This window comes from Cavia porcellus, unplaced genomic scaffold (assembly GCF_034190915.1).
Source record: "Cavia porcellus strain 051 isolate PalLab524CR breed Dunkin Hartley unplaced genomic scaffold, mCavPor4.1 scaffold_6, whole genome shotgun sequence".
Classification (NCBI taxonomy): domain Eukaryota; kingdom Metazoa; phylum Chordata; class Mammalia; order Rodentia; family Caviidae; genus Cavia; species Cavia porcellus.
The window spans coordinates 72,490,748-72,512,415 of NW_026947489.1; the positions used below are offsets into that span (position 1 = coordinate 72,490,748).

The following is a 21,668-nucleotide window of genomic DNA, read 5'->3' on the forward strand; positions in this document are numbered from 1 at the left end:
TCATGTAAATTCTGTCAGGTTTGGTTTAAAAATAATCACTCTATTTTGGGGCTGAAAGTTGTCCTTGTATTTTTGGTTTCATGATGAGCTCATCCTTGTCTACCACCACAGGGAGGACTGATAGATATCCTCAAATGTACCCTGCATTTATGGTTAGGGTTTAAATTCTTTGTTCTGTTTTTGTGATGAGCTATGCTAACCAACACCTTCATGTTAGGTAGATTTTTATTCTTGGAATGATATTGTTCATGTGACACTCTTTTAAATGTATTATACATGGACTTTAATTCTTTATTCAAATTTGTGCCTATTTTCAAGAAGCTGAATGGTTTCAGTTCTCTTCCAGTAAGTATTATGCATCATATATTTGCATTTGTGTAATATACACTATTTGACCAGTGTCATTTAAACATCTAGAAATACAAATGATGTGAGAAAACTGTCACAGTCTCAGACTTAGAAAAATGATTTTATTAATGTAACAAGAACATCAAGGAAGGAATAGCAAAGGTGTACCATGGGCTTCACACACTGTCCCTCCTAAATCTTATAGTCTCCAGTCTGTCTCACTGGTCTCTCAAATCCCTTCCTCTATTAAGCTTTAATTAGATTTGGCAATTATGTGTTGCAATCTCTAATTATACAATATATCTTCTTTCCTCTAATTTATTGATCAACAATGACACATCCTTTTTTATTATGAAATACGCTTTTCAAAAAAGCCTTTTCTATATACTTTCTCTCAATAAACTAGTCCTCAGTAATAGTTTGTCTCTTTTTAAATAGTTACCAATCTAAAGACAGTAATGCTGACTGGTTTTCTGACATGGAGATTGTAAATAATTTCCCTCAAACTTGCATTTGTCATTTAGAATTTTTAAATTATTGGATTTACAGAAATTTTGAGTATTTTAAGGTAACACATCAGAAATGTAGTTGAAAAGTCACTGATTTTTATGATATGTATCCACTCAGAAGCATAACTAAAGCCTATTATTTATCACACCCATTTAATTTTAATAGTACTCTGGTTTTGTTTCCTCCTTTAGGATACACAGAACACATTCCTTTGTCTCAATTATGAGAAGTCACATTGAAAACATTTCTGAAATTAAAATTCATAGGGATCTTTATATTTAAAAATAGTAAAGGTGTTACCAGTTAACAGATAACAGACCTGTTGCATGTGTGAAGATAAGAATCCAACTCAAGATGAATGCTCTAGTTTAGGGAGATCTCACTAAGTTATTTCTATGCAAGACTGATTTGTTGTTATTTCAATAATTTCACATTAATAATGGCCATCATATGTCATGGGAACCACAGAAGAAAAATTATGTTATCATACCATTTAATTTCCTTATTCAATTTTATCACATGGTGAGCATTTAGAATTATTACTGGAAAGGTAAATTACTAATAGCTAAGAGAGTTTACCTAACTTTGTCTGTGTAACATAGATGATAATTTGAAGGACAAAATTCTGCTCCATTGAGTCTGACTCAACAATCCAATTTCTAACCAGCTCTATTGTATGCATTACGAGATTACATATCCAAAAAACAAAAGATAATAATAATAATGACAGATATCACTCAATGTACACTTCTTCCATAAGGTATTGTAATCTCTCAAAACAAGGTATTATTTATATTAAAATAATTTTAGTGGGAAAGAACCACTTTATATTCCTACAATCCTAAAATTAGAGATAGCCAATAAATAGAATAAAGATTCAATTATATAGTCTAAGAGAAATAATAAAATATAGGAACTATCAAGGAAAATAGATGAAATGTCCTCAAATATCATGGAAGTGCTATAATGAAGACTGAGTTCTTTAAATTCAAAAGGGGTATTAAGTGAGTAGACAGTAAGCAAGAGATATTTTGCCATATCAAAATACCTTGAAAACTGCAAATATTAAAATGTGAAATGAGCTACATTTTGCATATGTGAATTATTGTATGGAAAAGGAATCATGACATCTAGGGACATTAGCCCATGTTGATAATATTAAATGATAGCCCCTAGAGCTTTATTTAGATCTGTTTTGAAGTTCTTGGTTGGTTTGTTTGTTTCTCAAGGATCAGAGCTGTTGAAATGAAAGCAGAAAACTATACAGGAGCATCACAGTTTATCTTCCTGGGTCTCTCAGAGGATCCTAAAATGCAGCCACTTCTCTTTGGACTGTTCCTGTTCATGTACCTGCTCGCTGTGCTTGGGAACCTTGCTCATCATCCTGGCCACAACCTTTGATGCCCATCTCCACACCCCCATGAACTTCTTCCTCTCCAACTTGTCCTTTATAGACATCTGTTTCATCTCTTCGTCTGTCCCCAAGATACTGGTGAACATCCAGGCACACAGCAAAGGCATATCCTATGTTAAGTGCCTCATCCAGGTGTATTTTTTAATAATTTTTTGTACAATGGATGATATTCTTCTCACCATAATGGCCTATGACCATTTTGTGGCCATCTGCTATCACCTGAAATACATGGTCATTATGAGTCCTCAACACTGTACTCTCCTGGTTCTGGTGTCTTGGCTTATTATTGTCTCTTTCTGCATGACTAATATTCTTTTGATGAAACCACTGATCTTGCACAGAGGCACTGAAATCCTTCATTTCTTCTGTGAATTAGCTCAGGTTTTCAAGGTGGCAAGTTCTCATACCTTTATCAGTAACATTGTCTTGCTTGTAGCAGCAGCTCTGCTCTGTGTGTTTCCTGTTATTTGGATCCTCTTCTCTTAAGTTAGAATTGTATCCACCTTAATGAGAATGTCCTCCTCAGCAAGCAGGCAGGAACCATTTTCTACCTGTGGGTCTCACCTCTGTGTGGTTTCCTTGTTCTGTGGAACAGCACTTGGGGTTTACCTCAGTTCTTCTCTGACCCATTCTTCCTGGTCAAGCATGATTGCCTCTGTGATGTACACTGTGGTGACCCCCATGCTGAACCCCTTTATCTGTAGCATGAGGAACAAGGATGTGAAGGTGGCCTTGGGAAGACTCCTCAGCAGAGCAGTCTCTTCTCTTTCACAGATCACTGTCCTCAGAAGTATGTGAATATTGTGGCCCTTTCAGAAACACTTTGAATTGCAATATCTTAGCTGCTTTTCCTCCAAAAGTTATGTTATACATCTATTTCTAAATCTCTTATAACTTTGCTTTATGCATTTGATTTCTTTCTCAATAATCACATTCTCAGTTGTTGTTATTAAATATTCTGCTCTATAGATGGTCCTTAATGTTCCAGGAGAAATCTCTTTGTATCTTTCTTTTGTAATGTGTGAACAAAAAACTTCTGTCTTGTTTAGTCACTGGTTTGTAGCCATCTGTCGCTCTATGTGTAACCAGGTCAGCATGACCCTCACTTTCATGGCTCAGTGCTGGTGTCTCCAGAAATATTTTTAGGTGTCCCCCTTGTAGGGTACCATTCTCCATTTTATTTTATCAACAGTGAGTTTTAGGGAGAGATGTGCCCTTTCAACTATGCCTTGACCTTGAGGGCTGTAAGGTATGCCTTTTACATGATGAATATTAAGATGTTGACAGAAACGGATGAAGGCAGAACTAGCATAGCCTGGACCATTATCAGTCTTTAATTGTTGTGGGCATCCCAAAACTGATAAGGTAGTTAACATATGGCTAATAACATATTTGGTAGCTTCACCTGTCTGGGGAGAGGCATAAATGAAACCACTAAAGGTATCTATAGTTACATGAACATATTTAACATTTCCAAACTCAGGAATGTGGGTGACATCCATTTGCCATAATGCATTGGGGATAAGTCCTCTAGGATTAACCCCAAAGTGTGGAACTGGGAGGTGCATGACACAAGAAGGGAAATTTTTTATTATCTGTCTAGTTTGCTCTCTAGTGATCTTGTGCATAAGATGGAGGGTTTGGACATTGAGATGTAGTAATTGATGACTCTTTTGTGCTGAAGTAACATTGTCATGATCACTGGAGTTAACATTAGGTAAAGTACAAAGGAGAGCTTGTGGTCGAGTGGCCAGGTCTGCTGCATGATTACCATTAGCCAGAAGTCCTGGTAACCCAGAGTGAGCACGTAAATGTCCAATAAAAAAAGGGCAAGTTCTTTTTATAATAAGCACCTGTATTTGCCTAAACAGTTCTCCAGTGCTGGAGGCACTTTTGATTTGGCCAGCTGGGGCACAGAGTGTGCAATGTAAGAGTTGTCAGTATATAAATTCACAGGCTGATTGAGAAATGCTGAAAGGGCTGAAGTGACAGCATGCAACTCTGTGATCTGAGCTGATGTACTGTTTGTTAGGAAATATATAGTATGGTTTTGAAAAACATAGGCTGCTAAACCAGTTGAGGAGCCATCAGTAAATACCAACAAAGCATTTTTTAATGGTTCGAAGGTTAGGACTATAGGGAAGATGAATGAATGCCAATTGGCAAATTCAATAAGCTTTTCTGGGATAGTGATTGTCTATAAGTCCTGTGTAGGAGGCAAGGGAAATGGGCCAGAATTCAATTGTTTGCATAAGCCAATCAGTTTTTTGGTATAAGGCAGTATGATAATATCTGGCTCCTAACCAAAATAACATTTTCCTTGTTCTCTTCCCAAGAGAATGGGGGTAGCCTGATAATAGGGTTCAATGACCTTTTTAGGTGTTACTGGCAAATGAATCCACAATAACGGTGCTGTCTGCCAGAAGATAGCAGTTAGAGAGAGAGTGGTCCTGCATATGATAAATTTCGAGGGTTTACCATAATCTATAAAAGTAATGGTCTGGGATTGAATGGCCCACTCAACAGCATGTATTGCCTGTTTTCCTTCTGGAGAGAGTTTGCAAGAGGAGATAGGGTCAGGATTACCATGTAAGATATCATAGAGGGGTTTTAATTCACACTTACTAATTTTTAAGTAGGGCATGAGCCAGTTAATATCTCCAAGAAGTTTTTTGAAAATCATTTAAAGTCTGAAGTTTATCCAGCCTCAACTGTATATTTTGAGAAGAAATCTCAGGTCCCCTCATTTGAAAACACAAATATGTATATGGGTCGGTGAGTTGAACTTTGTCAGGGACTATCTCAAGTCCTTTATCTTGTAGGGCATCCTGTAATGCATCATAGCACCTCAAAACTTTTTCCCCATTATTTCCAGCTATCAAGATGTCATTCATATAATGAATGAGATATATTTCTGACCAGTGGTCTCTTATAGACTGTATTGCTGAAGCAACAAAAGACTGGCATAGGGCAGGACTATTTACCATGCCTTGTGGGAGAACCTGCCATTGGAATCTTTGCGTGGGTGCTCTAAAATTAATAATTGGTAAACTAAAAGCAAAATGCTTTTGATCATCTGGATGTAGGGGGATAGTAAAAAAGCAATCCTTGAGATCTATGACAATTTTAAAATAGCCCAAAAGTATAGCAGCAGGTGAAGGGAGGCCTGACTGTAAGGCTCCCATCAAGACCATAGTCTTGTTTACTGTTCTAAGGTCTTGAAGCAATCGCCATTTGCCTGATTTCTTTTTAATGACAAAGATGGGAGTGTTCCATGGGGAATTACTAGCCTGCTTTAAGCTGTTCCTGCACCAGCTGTTGTGCAGCCACTAACTTTTCAGAGGTGAGAGGCCACTGATTGACCCATACAGGCTCCTCTGACAGCCATGTAATTTTTTCTGCATGGGTCACAGGAATGTCAATGGCCTCTATGTAAAATGGCCCAATCTGGCTTGGTCTGTTTTTGGTACAGTCTCTATGGGTTCTGTCATTTCTGTATTATTTTTTCCAAGGCCCATACCAGGTGAATATCCATTATTTAACGTTTGAGCAGTGACAATGGTACTTGGGCTACCCATGATTAACCTCATTTGTGCCAGTAGATCTCTACCCCAAAGATTTATTGGTAATCCAGCTAAGACATATGGCTGTATTGTGCCTTGATTTCCCTCTCTGTCCTTCCAGGTCAGAAGTTTTGAACTTCTTTCTGGGTTTTGGCTTTGACATATGCCTTTTAAATGAGTCAAAGTAGTATCTAAGGGCCAGGCTGGAGGCCAGTCTTCCTTTCTTATAATAGTGACATCCACGCCTATATCTATAAGGCCAGAGAATTTTTCACCATCCATTCATAATAACATAAGAGGTTTCTGAGTGGAAATTACTTTTGCCCAATAGACATCTGAAGATCCAGATCCTTTATCACCTCATTGTTGGGAGATTATTTTATTATGGGTTTGAATTAGAGGCAAGAGTAGTAACTGAGTGAACCTTTGTCCATAAGTGATAATGGTAATGTAGTTAGATGAGGATGCCATGACCTTTATTTCTCCAGAATAATCATTATCAACTATGCCTGGAAAAACCTGTAGTTCATTAAGCGTTGTGCTGTTGCGTCCTATTATAAGGCCAAATGCATTTTTTGGTAGGGGCCCAAAAACTCCTGTAGGGAGGGCCTGAACTCCCATTTCAGGGTTAATACTGTGTGGGTGGTGGAACTGAGGTTCAATCCTGCACTCCCTGTTGTGGCTCTAAAGAGGTCTGAAATGGATTGTTTGTTGGAACAAAGCTTACTGCCCCAAATATTTGTTTGGGTTTGGAGGCCTGGGTCTGGCCCTGATTCCCGTTTCCCTGAAGTGGAAGCAATTCTTTTCCATTAATATCCCTTTTAGATTTGCATTTATTATCCCAATGGTATCCCCCTTTACATCAGGGGCATAATCCTGGTGCCTTGGCTTTTGCATTGACATTGTGGAATCTCTATGTCTGGAGTATTTTTTGCAGTTCTTTGCAAAATGACCAGTCGCTCCACAGGTAAAACACTTTTGTTTATGCTTTTGAGATCAGAACTGTTTAATTGTAAACCCCTGCAAGGCAGCCGTCATCTCAAGGCCTTGTTGATAAGTAGTTCCAAAGTCACAGCAAAGGTGTATATATCCTGTTAGGTCTGTTTTATTTTTATAAGGTCTGATAGTGGCCTGGCAGGTGGTGTTGGTGTTTTCAAAAGCTAGCTGTTTAATAAAATCAGTGCCTGCATCAGTGTGGCCAAAGATTCTGTTAGCAGCAGTAATCAAACAATCGACAAATTCTGAAAAGGGTTCATCTGGGCCTTGTTAATGCTAGTGAGAGAGGAGCTCATATTATCTTTTGCAGGCAACTTTCTCCATGCTTGAGTAGCTGCTGTTTGAGCAAAAAGTGCTGGGTTAAACTCCTTTTGAGCCTCTCTGCATGCATAGGCTCCCTCCCCTATTAACATATTAAGGTCCCACCCATTGTCAGCTTGCGGATTGCACCTGATGGTCTCATTGCAATTTTCTATATATTCTGTTTTCCACAAAAGATAATCCCCACCCGATAAAGTCACTTGGGCCAATCCTTGCCAATCTGTAGGTGTGAGCCAGCTGTCAGCCAGAGAATCCAAAATAGCCAAGTGTATAAGGCGGTAGTGGTGTATTGTGGTGCCACTGCCATTTTTAACTCTCTCAGCTGTCTGAAATTAAAAGGGGCATAGTGACGGATAACCTGGTCTTCCACACCTGTTTTCTCAGTTACAGGGAAAGCATTTAAGTCTGATACAGGGTCAAGCCAAGAGTTAAATTTTGAAATCAAGTCCCTCAGGGGAGGTCACTGAATGGGAGAGGCTCTGGTGGGAATTTCAGGATTAGTTTTACTTTTCACTTCAAATTTAGACGTTCTTAGTTTTTCTAATTGAGCTACCAAATTCTGATGTTCTTTTTCTAGTTCAATCTGTTGTTTTAAAAGTTCAGTTTTGTCTTTGAGCTCTTTACTAGGATTGGAAGCTGAAGCAGGGTACAGGACAGGGAAGGGAGTGTGTTAGGGAGTGTGTTAGAGACCTTGCTGAGAGCTTCCTCTGTGTCAGCTGCCTGCTGCGGGGTGAGGCTGCAGCTTACTAAATCTGGAGGGGGTTGGGTGCTAGCAGTTACCAGGTTGCTTTGCTCCCGACCTATAAGTTCGTCTATTAAATCCCAATAAGTGAAGGCCATTACTGGGACCTTTTCCAGTCCAAAGAGGTCACAGTAATCTTTAAGCACTGCGCCAACCCATTTCTACTGTTTGGGATCAATAGTGTCCTGCATAGGGAACCAAGGGCAAACCTCTTTTATAAAATCAAAGAATTGACATAATTGTTCAATATTCACCTTAACTCCTTGTGCCTTTAAAAGTTTTACTAAATTTTCATCAAAAATCTTATGCTGGCTAATTTCTTGTCCCATAATCGCTGTTCATTTACTACGGTTCAGCGTTGTGGCAGGCTCCACATCGGTCCTTTATTTTCTTTTGCTTTTTCTACTTTGGGCCCATGAACAGTGTCCCTCACTAAGTCCCCCATTCTTGGGTCCCACATTGGGCGCGCCACTTGTCCAGGCCTGCAGGTATGTCCATGGAGACCCTAGAGGGGGAGTGGGGATTAAAAGGAACAAGAGACACAAAGAGCAGAGACAAGATGAAGAAATCCAATCAAGTCTCATTTATTCATGGAAGGAGTAACAAATACATAGGATATTGAGGAGGAGTGATTTGGGTTCTGAGATGTCAGCAGGTAACTTAGCAACAATGGCAGGACCGAGGGTTACAGGTCAATTCAAATTTCCCAGGCATGGGCTCATAAGGCGAGCTGATTAACATAATTTCCAAATAGATCAAGCAAGCTAGGTAGGCAAAGTGCTGCTTAACTACCAAACTGAACTCCTAGAGGGAGTTAAGGTGGTGTGACCTGCAGCTGTTAAGGTGGTATGGCCTGCAATGTTAAAGTGGTACAGCCCACAGGTGTTCAGGTGATATGGCCTGAAGATATAAGGTGTCAGTCAATTACAAGGCTTCCCACACTAATCTATTTTTATTTTTGTCACCAGTGTGCCTATATAAAGGTCTGTGCCATAATTATTTTGAAGCAACCACATTTAATCATCTTCTGGCTTGAGCTAGTACTGTTCTCTAGATAAACATCTGTAAAATCCTGTTATTTAGGTTGATACAGCTAGTTGGCATATAGGGGACAAAACTGACTAAATGACACTACAGAGTCTTAGGATGGCCAATATGAGCTTATTTATCCACATGAGTTGTAAGCCAGAATCCCAGAAGCTGAAATAAGTCATGTAAGGGAAGTGGAAGGGAGAAAAAAGGCTATAGACATTAAAGACCAAAATATATAAATCTTAAAGTCATTTGAAATGATTGTATACTCTAAAACATAAGGCAAACAACATCTTCTTTTTCTAAAGTGCATGAGTATACTCTCTATGTAGCCCTATATGATACCACAATAGACATCAAAAGTGGAAACTGATTTTTGTCATCCTCTTCCCCTACCTTCCCTCCTACTACACACATATGCCAGTACAAAACTTCAAAACATAGAAATGATATAGAACCTCGTGCACTCTCATAACAATCTACAAAAAAAGTTTAATAACAATGTCAAATAAATAAAATAAATGTTAAAGAAATCTAACTCCTAGCATAACACACAGAAATACTTTTGTGAAAATTGAGAAAACTGTCAAATACATTGGGTATTAGATGGTATTAGTGGTTTGTTATATGTTTTTTAAACAAAATTATGACTGAAAAATATTTATAAATGCACAGTATCCTAGAAGTTTTCACAAAAAAGAGCAACAAAAATATTATGAAATATCAAAACAGTGTGTTCAGTGGTATACTCAAGGTCCTGGCTGATGCTGTAAGAAAATATAATGCATAGAGATAGTGACATAAAACTGTTCTGATCATAGAAATAAAATAAAAACATGATCATCTATGCAGAAAAGTCTGAAAATTTGTAATAAGAAACTCTCAATTTAAAACTAAGAAAAGGTGACATGTAAGCAACTGTAGGAAGGTTATCAGATATTGTAATACCTTGAGTGCTACACTTTTTGCTCACAGTTTCTCTAGCTAGTCTGGTCAAAGTTAGTAAGATTAACATATGAATTTAATTTTTAAAACTCAATCATTTTTCTACATATTTGCAGTGAGCAAGTGAACTTTTGAATAAAAGCAGAGTTTCACAGGATAAAAATGAACATTTAAAGATCACCAGATTTTCTATACATCAATAATGAACTAGCTGAGAAAAATATTAGAAAATAATTCCAACTGCAATGTATTTAAAAATAATAAAAGACTTCGGAATCAACCTCTTCTAAAAGGCAAAAATACTGAAACATCACAGAACATGTAAGGAACAAAAGAAAAAAGATACTAGTAGATGAAAAGTTTTCCCATATTCATAGATTGAAAGAACTAATACCGTTGAAATGGCTGTATTACCAAGAGTGATCTACAGATATGAAAGAATCCCAAACAGGGTTGGGGATTTGGCTCAGTAGTATAAGTGCCTGCCTGGCAAGTGCAAGTTCATGGGTTCAATCCCTGTACAAACAAATAATAATAATACAGAAGAGCCAAAGAAATTCTGTGCAAAGAGGGCAAAGCTGAGTATTACAATGTCTGATTTTAAAATATACTACAAAAACATAGTGTCAATGAAAGCATTATGCTGGACAATGCTATTACACTGCACAAAAATAGACATAGATCATTGGGTCTGAGTAGAGGATATAGAAACAAAACCACACAATTACAACCACCTGACTCTGGACAAAGGAACCAAAAATATATGTTGGGGAAAAGACACACTCTTCAACAAATGGTGTGAGAAAAACTGGATATTCATATGTAGAAAATTGAAATAGATGCCTAACTCATGCCCTATATAAAGATCAGTTCAAAACAGATCAAAAAGTTAATTGCAAAACCCTAAACTATGAAACTGCTTGTCTTATTACTATGTTGTGTCTGGGATGCAATCCTTGACAGCTACAGTTTTTAAGGAGAGATTTATTTTTTTTTAATTCATCAAAAATATAAAAACATCCAATTTTATCAAGTACTTATTACCTGACCAGAATACAAAAAGGGTTTTTAGTTTTGGGGTTTTTTCCTAACTAAAAAACTAAAATATTCATACATGGTTGCCTAGCTAATGCTTGCACACACGAGATGAAAGATGCACAAGACATGTGCATGCCCTCTCCCTGGGGCAACACTGCTGCCTCTTTCTGACACTCCCAGTGTGGCCTGTGTGCTGGTTCAGAGTGGATCTGGTACCTCTTTTTGTGAAGTGGCAGCTGAGAAGACTGTCACACTAACTATGGTTGAGTAAAAGTCCAAGTTAGGATTAGAGACTGAGAACCAGCACCATGTTAGTTTGAAGGTGATAAGGAAAGATGGTTCTATGGTACAGTTTAAGATTAAGAAGCATCACCACTTAGCAAACTAATGAAAACCTGCTGTGAATGACAGGGTCTGTCAATGAGACATATCAGATTCTGATTTGGTAGACAAAAATTAGTGAAACACACAAACGTGCACAGTTGGAAATAGAGAATAAAGACACACTTGATGTGCTCCAGCAACAGACAGGAGATGTTTACTAAAAAGGGAAACAAAACAATTCCACTCCAGAAATCTGTTGTTACAGGCCAAGAACACATTCTCAATCACAATACTGCAATTTGGTTCCACCATATGCTGACTACTGCAGTACAGTTTTCTCTATTCTTTCACTTACCCCCTCACCATTCCTTTATTATATATAAAGTATCAGGTGTATGTGCACAACTATATTCCTTTTCTATTTTTTCTTTCTTTTTTGTTTTACTAAGTGGCTAACAATATATTTTGACTGACTTCAAATGGAAATGGGTAGAGAAATGTTGGCTTTTGTGAAAATTATCACCTTTCTACATTAGTGGCGTACTCACAATCTCTTATCTTCATATTGCAGTAAGTTATTTTGCTCTCATTATTTTAACAGAAAAGATAACATAAAAATCTTGGTACACCTTATCTAATTGGAGAAATTTAATGTTTTCTCCTTATTCTTATAAAACCAAGAACAATTTTATTAGACTTTTTTCTTTTTTATTTAAAGAAAGACTAAATAAAACAGAAGATAAGTAGAAATAATACATACGTTCAGTGAAAAACATAAACAATAAGAAATCACTAGTTGATGTTTATATATTGTCATTTCACAAATAGTTGTTCAAGATACAAAAATGGAACATGTAAAGTGGGAATTCAAAGAGCGAGACTGCAAGCAGTTCTGTTCAACTGCCCAGCAAAAACTTAGTAACATGGTTGTCAATCCTATACATTAAACATACATGCATTTATCAATATGTTTATTTATATTTAGATTAAACAAACTAAAGCAGGTTAAAATCATTCTGAACAAAGAATAATAATATTGCTGGATTTCACATCATGGTACTCCATGATCATCACTGGGTACTGTAGTGTTTTTTTAAAAAATTTAATTTAAAGAAAGACTAAACAAAACAGAAAATGGGTAGAAATAATACATACTTTCAAAGAAAAAATAAACAGTAAGAAATCACTAGTTGATGATTACAGATTGTCTTCTTACACATAGTTATTCAAGATACTAAAGTGAAGTATATAAAGGAGGGATTCAAACTTTGAGATTGCAACCAGTTCTGTTCAACTATCCAACAAAACCTTAGGAATATGGTTACCAATACTATACTTAAACATACATGCAGTTATCCATATCTTCAATTATGTTGACACTGAGTAAATGCAAGCAGGATAATATCACTCTGAACAAAGAATAATACTATTATGCATTTCACATTATGACACTCCATGATCAGCACTGGATATTTTAATGTCCCTTTTACTTCAAAGTATCTGTTCATTTCATCATGTGTCATAAGATCAGTTATCATACACTGTTTATAGACTCTACACATGCATGAATTTTAACATGTATTTCTATCCTCTCTATATTAGAGGGAGAAACAAAACAAAGCAAGACAAAACAAAACATATTCCTATAAACACATGAAACAAAAAAAGTATAACTGTTGTATAAAGAGTTTTACCTTGGTTCCTGTGTTGTCTCTTGCTATCTCCAATAGAATTGGCTATATCATCAGACATAGTATAATTGAATATATCAAGGCATAACACTATTAATAAAAAAAAACTTGGTATATAGTATAGAACTTCAAAAACTGGCAGTTATCAAACCAGAATGTTTATCGTAGTGTCTTGTCATCTTCAGTCTAGTTGCCTATACTCTCAGACTTGATACTATTCAATCATATCAGTTTTGAAGAAAATCTTCTCTGCCTCATTTCCTTTATGCTCTTTTTTGCCATCAGTTGTCTGCTTATCTTCTTCTTTCTGTTTTCTGCTCCATTCATCGAGGCCACACTGTCACTGTACCTGGAATCTTACTATTTTTCTCTCTCTCTAGAATGCCCTGTATTTTTCTCTGTAGAGTTGGATTGGTGGTTGTGAATTTCCCAAGTTCCTCTTCATCTTGGAAGCATCTTGTTTCTCCATTAATTTCTAGAGACAATTTAGCAGGTTATATCAATCTGGGATGGAGGTTATTTTCTTTCAGGGCTTGGAATATTTCACTCCAGCCTCTTCATGACTTGATGGTTTGTGTTGAGAAGTCTGCTGTTATTCTGACAGGCCCTCCTTTATAGGTTATCTGTTTCTTGTCTCTACCAGCTTTTAATATTCTGCTCTTATATTGAATGCTTGGGACCTTGATTATCATATGCCTCGGCATAGCTCTGTTTTGGTTGTAGGTTGCTGGAGTTCTGTATGCCTCATGTATAAGAATATCATTTCCTTTTCCTATGTTTGGGAAATTTTCCTTATTTTTTTCCATGAATAACCTTTGTAGTTCCTTTGTTTGTACCCCTGCTTTTTAATTCACATTCTTTATTCTCAAGTTATAGATCCTCTTGTCTTATAGCCTTGTATTGTTAGTGCTTATTTCCTTGTTCTTTTTAAAAAGTTTTCCCTTTCATACTCCCACATTGCAAACTTGTCCTCCAGTTTGGATCATCTATCCTTAGTTTCTTTCAAGCTGATTTGCCATCTTTCCATAGAGTTTTTAATTTCCTGGTGATCTCTTTGAATCTGCTCCAAGTATTCTATATTTTTTATATTCTTCATCAAATGGTTCTCTCCTTTTTTGAGTCCCTCCCTTCTTCCATCTGTATCTGTTTCAGGGTTGCTTAGTATCTCTTTTATTAATCTTCTTATATTTTGCTTTATTTGGCTAAATATTTCCCTTTTGAATTCATCTATGAGGTCCTGAATATATCTCTTTATGTCCACTTGCACCATGCCTGATATTGCATGCTTGCTGTTCTCATTCTTCTTTGTATTTACCTGTCCTGGTTCAATGTACTCAGGGTTGGGACCTGGGAACTTTTTGTTGTTGCTTCCTCTTCCCATCTTTTTGCTTATTCCAGGAGGCCCCAGTTTCTTTCTTTGTTGGTTACAATTTTTCTGAAGCACTCTGGCTAGATGACCTTTCCCACTGCTGTGTGATAGTGAGTTGCAGACAGGGACAGTGCATACTGTCCCCTCCCGTCTGGATCAGTCAAGCTACTGTGGCCTGCACTGTATTACTTTGCACTGCTTCCCCTCCAGGTCAGTCAAACTTCTGAGTCTTCACTGGGTTAGTGTGCTTAGTGTGTGCCACCACTATAGGGACTTGATTTCAGATAACCTATTGGGTCTCAGCCAAGTCATGTGACCCAGGTCTAGCTCACTCCAACAATCCCATTCAGGAAGGGAACAACTGACTGAAGTCACTGCTGCCCCTTGTACTTGCCAGTCGTGCCCAGTCCCAGAGCCCCCCTTTCTGTGTTATCCACCAGAGCCCCCCTTTCTGTGGAATGGCTCCACTTCCATCACTCACCAAAGGTCAATGCAGGCTCCCCACCAGCTCAGCTCTCCTTTTGGCTCACCAACCCCCAAACTCAATGTAATTGTGCCTCCAGTGAGTCCATGCAGTGGGACCTCGGAAAGCTCAGCAATTCATGGTGGGACCTTGGATGGTTGACAAGTTGCCCGCTGTGGTGGGAATATTAAACCTTTAGCTGTTTCAATAATAGCCCCAGGACTGTATGTTTGGTTGGTTCTTCTCACCTTAATTTCTTCTTGGGACAAGAGAATTCATCTCCCTCTGTTTGGGGCTCCCCACTCTGTATTATGTTGAATTCTAAGTTGACTATCTCAGGGAGCCTCTGTAGCCAGTTGTTATTTATCCACCATCTTTGCTTCTTCGGGTAGGAGTGCTATTAGTCTTTTGTACATAGCTGTTACACATAGTGCAAACTCTTCAACTAGTAATAACTTACTCTTTTAAGAAGAGAATCCTAGTTTTCCCTTTAAATCAAGGCTCTTTTTAAAAATTTCTTGTTTTGAATAAATTAATTAACTAATTTTTTTAAAAAATTCATTTTTAAAAGATGCATTCCATCAACATTCTCCAAAAAAAATCTTCCCTCACTTCAAACAGATTTGTCTCATCTCTCAAGAAAAAAGATTACTCATGGAAGAAGACTTCCAGAGCTGCTTCAGTGGACATTTTACTCACAGTTTCAGCGCATTTTGGCTCAAGGATTTGACTGCTTACAAAAACAAGACTGAATGGCAAAAGGGTATGAAAGAGGAACATGGACCCATGGACCACACATGGACCTAGGAAGCAGGGAGTGAAGGGAGTGTCCAAGACAAGAATGTACTCTGCTAGGTCATGACCCACCACCAGTGAGGCTCCATTACCTAATAGCACATTCAGCTATAAACTCATCAGTCAATGAATCTATTGATGAATACAGCCTCTCTTTGATAAAATCATCATAACAATGGCCAAAGAAAAGGATGGAGAAACAAATAAAGTGATAGACACAAGCAAAGACCACATGAAGAACTATGATAGCACGGGAATTAATAGCAAGAACCAAAAAATGGGAAGCATCATATTAAAGTTTCTGCACAGCTCAGAAATCAGTGAACAGAATGAGGCAATAGCATATATAATGGAAGAATACCTTTGTCAGCTACTATTTGACAGAAGATTATATTTAGAATATATTAAAATTAATCTGAATGCTATCTTATGTATTGTTTTTACAGTGTTGCTTGGTTAATTTCAAATGATCTAAAAGATCTATCATATGATCTTTCTAGTTTTTGTTGCTGTTGGTGTTTGTTGGCTTTCACAAAATAATCAAAATAGTAAATTTTATATTACTATTAAAAATTTTAATGCAAAAAATCAAATACCCCAACCAATATGAAAGCAAATAAATTGAACAGACATTTATCAAAGAAGAATAAATACCCAACAAGAAAATGAAACAAAAATGTTTAACATTTTTAGCTAGGAGGTAAATATAAGTCAAAACTACCTCTCACACCAGTCAGAATGGCTGTCATTAATAATACAAAAAATGAAATGTAAAAAAAAGTTAACAAAATGTGCTGGTGAGGATGTAGAGGAAACTGAACCCTTCCCTAATGCTGGCAAGAATGAAAGTTAATAAAGCCACTAAGGAAATCAGTATGAAAGGTTCCTCATAAAAGCTACAAATAAATATGTACAGCAATAGATAGATAGATAGATAGATAGATAGATAGATAAAATTACACAGCTATAAATTTCAAAAGCCAAAATGCTAACAAAACCAAATCTTACAGAGGATTGAAGCCATAGAAAATCTTATTCCTTGCTATTCAAGACACATCTTGATATGCCCACTTTGAAACTTTAACAATTTCTTTAAAAATTAATATATTTTTATTAACAAGCAATCATTTCATAGCATTATCAAAGGATTTAAAAAACTTGCACAAAAGTCTGCACATGAATGCAATTTTATTCATAATTAACAAGACTTAGAAACAACAGAGATGTCCTTTAATAGGTGGGTGAAAAATCTATTATATTCAGACTACATACAGTGTACCAAAATAAAAGGAACCAAACTCAGAAGTCTATGTATTTGATGATTCCAATTACCTGACACTACAAAAGGCAAAACTTGAATAGGTAAAACCACTTGTGCTTGTGTTGTAGCTTGGCATAATTGATGTCATCTTGTGTCCTGTATTTGACTAGTGCCATTTTTGCCCAAGAAAAGTGAAAATTGCTCAGAGTACAATCCCATGTGGAAAATAAAATGAGCTGCACCCACAGGAGAAAAATTAACCTGCTCAACAAAGAAGTAGGGTACAGGAGTCAACCAAAAATTAATGTAAGATTCTAGCTAAATTGTTTCCAACAGGATGCATTTTTTATGGTTTTTTGTGTTAAAAGATCTGTAATTTTCCAGTTTGGAGTCACTTGGTGGGACTCTGAAACAGGGGTCTATACATGAGTGGTCCTGAGCTCAGCTAATAAAATTCCAAATGTATCAGTTAGGCTGCTTGGATTGCTATATTGTTCATGGGCCCATTTCACTTGCAATAGATGCAATAGATTGAGGTGTGCTGGGTATGCTGGCACATATCTGTAATCCCAGTGCTTGGAAGGGCAAAGTAGGACCTCTGAGAGTTCAAGGCCAGCCTAAATTACACAGTGAGACTCTGCCCCCCCCCAAAATCAAAATATTGAGGATGGGGGTAATAACAAAGCAGAGCACACAACATAAGGGTAGTAAAATTACTGTATGATGCCAGAGTAGAACATATGTTATTATACATTTTTGCATGTGAATATATCTTGTTGAGCATTTGTTGAAATGCACAGAATGGATCCAGGCACCAAAATGGTAGAGTGGTAAGCAGCAGAAAAACAGCCTCTTTGAGTGTTGCTTTTCCAAACACTGGAATAAAACCATGTGAGGAATACGAGGGAAAAAATGGGTCCCTTAGATATAGGAAGGATCTCGATTAAGCATGAATTGAAGCCCACGGAGTGAATGAAGAAAGAAACATCAACAAAGAAGGAGGTACATGGAAGCTTCTTCTCTCTGAGATAGGATTCATTGAACAGGAGGAGTAATTCAAACCTGCTGACATATGGTGACTGCTGGTAACACCAGAGGCCTCCATAGTGGGACACAACAGTGAAGAGGAGCAGCGGCTGTGAAAGACTATGCTAGTTGGTGATGAATGCTGAGGGCTCTATTGTCCCACGAAACACAGCAATTGGCCAGGGGTCACCTTGGAGAGAGGCTGGCTGATTTCAGAATTCAGAGTTGCTGCTGGCCAATGGAAGGTATGCGGATGGTTTCAGGCAGACTGAGTCTGGTCTCAGTCAAGAAGGTGCAGCCTTCCAGTGACTATCCACTACCGCACTGTAAAGCAAATGCTGGCTTGCTGGAATAAATCAACATGGATCAAGACTCTGTCTCCACATATTGTCAATCATTGACAGCATAGACAAACCTGGAAGTGGGTTCTCTCTGTGTGGTTTGTGTGTGTGTATGTGTGTGTGTGTGTGTGTGTGTGTGTGTGTGTGTGTGCCTCTCTCTCTCTCAGTCTCTCTCTCTCTCTCTCTCTCTCTCTCTTTCATTGGTGCTGCTGCTGGTGATGGTGTGCTGGTGGATTTGTTTTTGTTTTTCATTATTTCTTATGTATATTATTTCCTCCCTTTTTTGATATTGCTTTTTTAAAAATGTGAATGATTTCTAGCCCCATTGTGATTGTTGTTTTATTCTGTTCTTTTTATGTCTTCCTTCATGCTTTCCCTTCAGTCTTCTGCACCAGTTTCCCAATGTTAACAATGGTACCCGTTATCTTCCAGTCTTACTTCTAATCTCTTCCTCTTCTTTTACCTCTTATATTTTTCTCTAATCCCTTTTAAATTTTAACCCCTGCAGGAAAAATAGACATATTAAGGACTTATATACTGCATATAAGTTTCTGACCTATTTTAGATATTATCATATGACCACAAATCTAGCTCACATGGTTAAAGGTGGCAAATTAATGGTTACCTCAGTTTGCCATAATATAGACTGATTGATGCTACTATTTTTCCTGACAATACCACATTAGCCAAAGATGGCATAACTGTTCTAAGAAGCTGTTCTTTCTGATATTCTAAGACAGATTGACTAAGGGTCATAGAAAATACTGTGATACAGTGCCAAAGAATCAGATATGGGGCCAAGGAGGCAGAAATTTTTCATTCCCACAAATTGAAAAGGTATTCTTTTGAAACACACTCAAAACCCAAAAATCAGTTACACATGGAATATACCTCAGAGCAACTCATGCAATTCACAAGAATCACCCTAGGAATTAATCTTAAAAAGAAGAAAAGAAAATGAGATGACAATTAAACAATATGCAACCCCAGACATCAAGTTTACCAAAGGCAAATCAAGAGGGTACTAATGTGAAACAATACAAAAGCCACTCATCTGGTCTGTCTGAAGTGGTAACAATGAAGTAATTGAATGAAGTGCTCAAAAAAATTGAATCAGAAATAATTTCTCAGGTAAATGTAGAGATGGTGTCCTCAATGAAATCCATGCTTAGTGATTCAAGAGAAGATACAGACAAAAAATAGAAGAGCCTAAGAAAATTATGAAAGTCATGAGTGCTCAGCAAAGGAAAAAAAGTGGAATCCATAAGGTAAAGAAGATATCTAAGAGAACAAAAGTTCTGTTGAAAGTATCTGCAGCAAAAGGAGGTTGAGAAGTTAGTCAGTTCTTGTGAGTCATGGGCCATGGGGAAGAAAATAAGAAGCCAGCCATTTCCTGTGGGTTGGCATCATTGGCAGGCCATGGGAAGGAGAACCAGACATCTGGTACTTGGGCTGGGGACAAAAAGAGCCAAGGTTCCCACCTCCATGTAAGCAACTGGCTGATCCAGAGGAACATAGGCTTTTGATATGAGATGATAGTTATTGAAGTAAAATACAATTTAATGCTTGTAGTGTTTAGTGTTTCACTGACTATGTAGGCCCTTCTGCCAGTAGTCTGATCATTTATTTAAAGAGTAACAACATGCAACATAGCATCTATGGGGGATCTCCTTCTGAAAATGATAGACATTTCTTATTCCTTATTATATTTTGTTCAAATTCCTGTATGGTTTTCACAGTTTTGGTTTTATTCTGTTGGGTCTTATTTGATTTTAACATATCTGACAGCATGGGCAGTTATTTCAAACATAACAAGATATATTATAGCAGCCATTTGGGCTTACTATCTTATTTTGAAATCCTATATTATATTCATTGTTTTGTTTTTATTGATTCTATTCTGTTCTGTTTTATTTGACTTTACTATGTTAAATGATAAAAGCAACTATTTTGAAGAAAACAAGAGACATTATGGTAGCCATTGTTGATTTCCTATTGTCTTGCACCACTTACATTGTTTTATTCTAATGAGTTTTATTCTATTTTATTTTACTTGGTTTTATTATCTTTAAAATAAAAAAGAAAGTATCTGCAACAAATTATAACAATGTGATGACAGTATCTCAGATGTAGAAAACAGCCTTGTGGTTAGTGTTCATGAAAAGAAGGATTTCTTAAAAATAGCAAGACACCATGAAGAATCAATCCAGTAGCTGCTAAAAGAGGCAAAGAAGAATAATTTTAAAATTGATTGGAGTCAATGAAAAAGCAGGAGAGACAAATGATATGAAAAAAAATTCATACAGGCCATGGCAGAACACTTCCATGGTAGGGAAAAGAATTTGACATACAGATAATTGAGGTATTTAGCATAACAATTAGCCATAATCAAAAACCATCTACAGCCAGGCATATCATAATCAAAGTTCCAGAAATTCAACATATGAATGAAATTTTTAAAGCTGTTACAGAAAAGAAACAAGTCACTTAAAAGGAAAGCCCATCACAACTACAACTGACTTCTCATCACAAACTTTCAACTCAAGCACAGTTTGTAGTAAACTATTTCAAACCCTAAAGGAAAATAACCTACAACTAAAATTGATGTACTCTTCAAGACTATCTTTCAAAACTGATGGAGAAATAAGATATTTCCATGTCAAAGAACATGTGAAGAAATTTGTGACCACCAAATCAGCACTCCAAAATATTCTGAAGAACTTTTTCAAAAGAGACAACAAGGAGGACAACTACATGAAACCCAAAAGAAGGAACCCACCAGGTAAGACAAACAATTAAACAGAGGGGAGGGGAAAAAGAGGGGGAGCCAACAACAGGAAAATAACATGACAAAGATAAGTCAGTACATATAACCATCAATATTAATGATCTCAGTTCACCAATCAAAAGACACAGGCTGGCAGAGTGGATCAAGAAGCAAGATGAAACAATATGCCGAATACAAGAAGCATATTTCCCTCAAAAAATCCATAGACTAAATGTCAAAAGAAGGAAAACAATACTCCATAGAAAAGAAATCCAGAAAAAAAGCAGGGGTATCTATTCCATTTGCAGATAAAATGAATTTCAAGCTAAGACTGACTAAAAGAGATTTCTTTTAAATGTGATTACAACCTTGTAAACAGAACCATCTAAAAAGAAGAGCTAACAATCATAAATATATATGCAACAAATACCAGTGTACCCACTTATATAAAACAATTATTAACAGACATGAAAGACCAAATAAGTACTAACACAACTGAAAGGGGGATCTTAATAAACCACAATCACAAAAACATAAGCTAGGCAAAATCAACAATTAAATATTAGAACCTAACCAATCTGTTGAAGAAATGAATTTAGTAGATGCCTACAGAGTATTCCCACCCACAAATTCAGAATACACATTATTCTCAGCTGCATATGGGACCTTCTCCAAAATAGAACACATGCATGCTTAAGTACATGCAAAAGTATTTAAATGAT

General features: G+C 36.9%; 2 pseudogenes; both read left to right on the forward strand.

Moving 5' to 3' along the window:
• The first annotated feature begins 2,103 nt into the window (after positions 1–2,103).
• On the forward strand, positions 2,104–3,070 carry LOC106027630 (olfactory receptor 7D4-like; annotated as a pseudogene).
• Positions 3,071–11,168: 8,098 nt separating this feature from the next.
• Positions 11,169–11,454, forward strand: LOC100722165 (small ubiquitin-related modifier 2-like; annotated as a pseudogene).
• Positions 11,455–21,668: the final 10,214 nt, after the last annotated feature.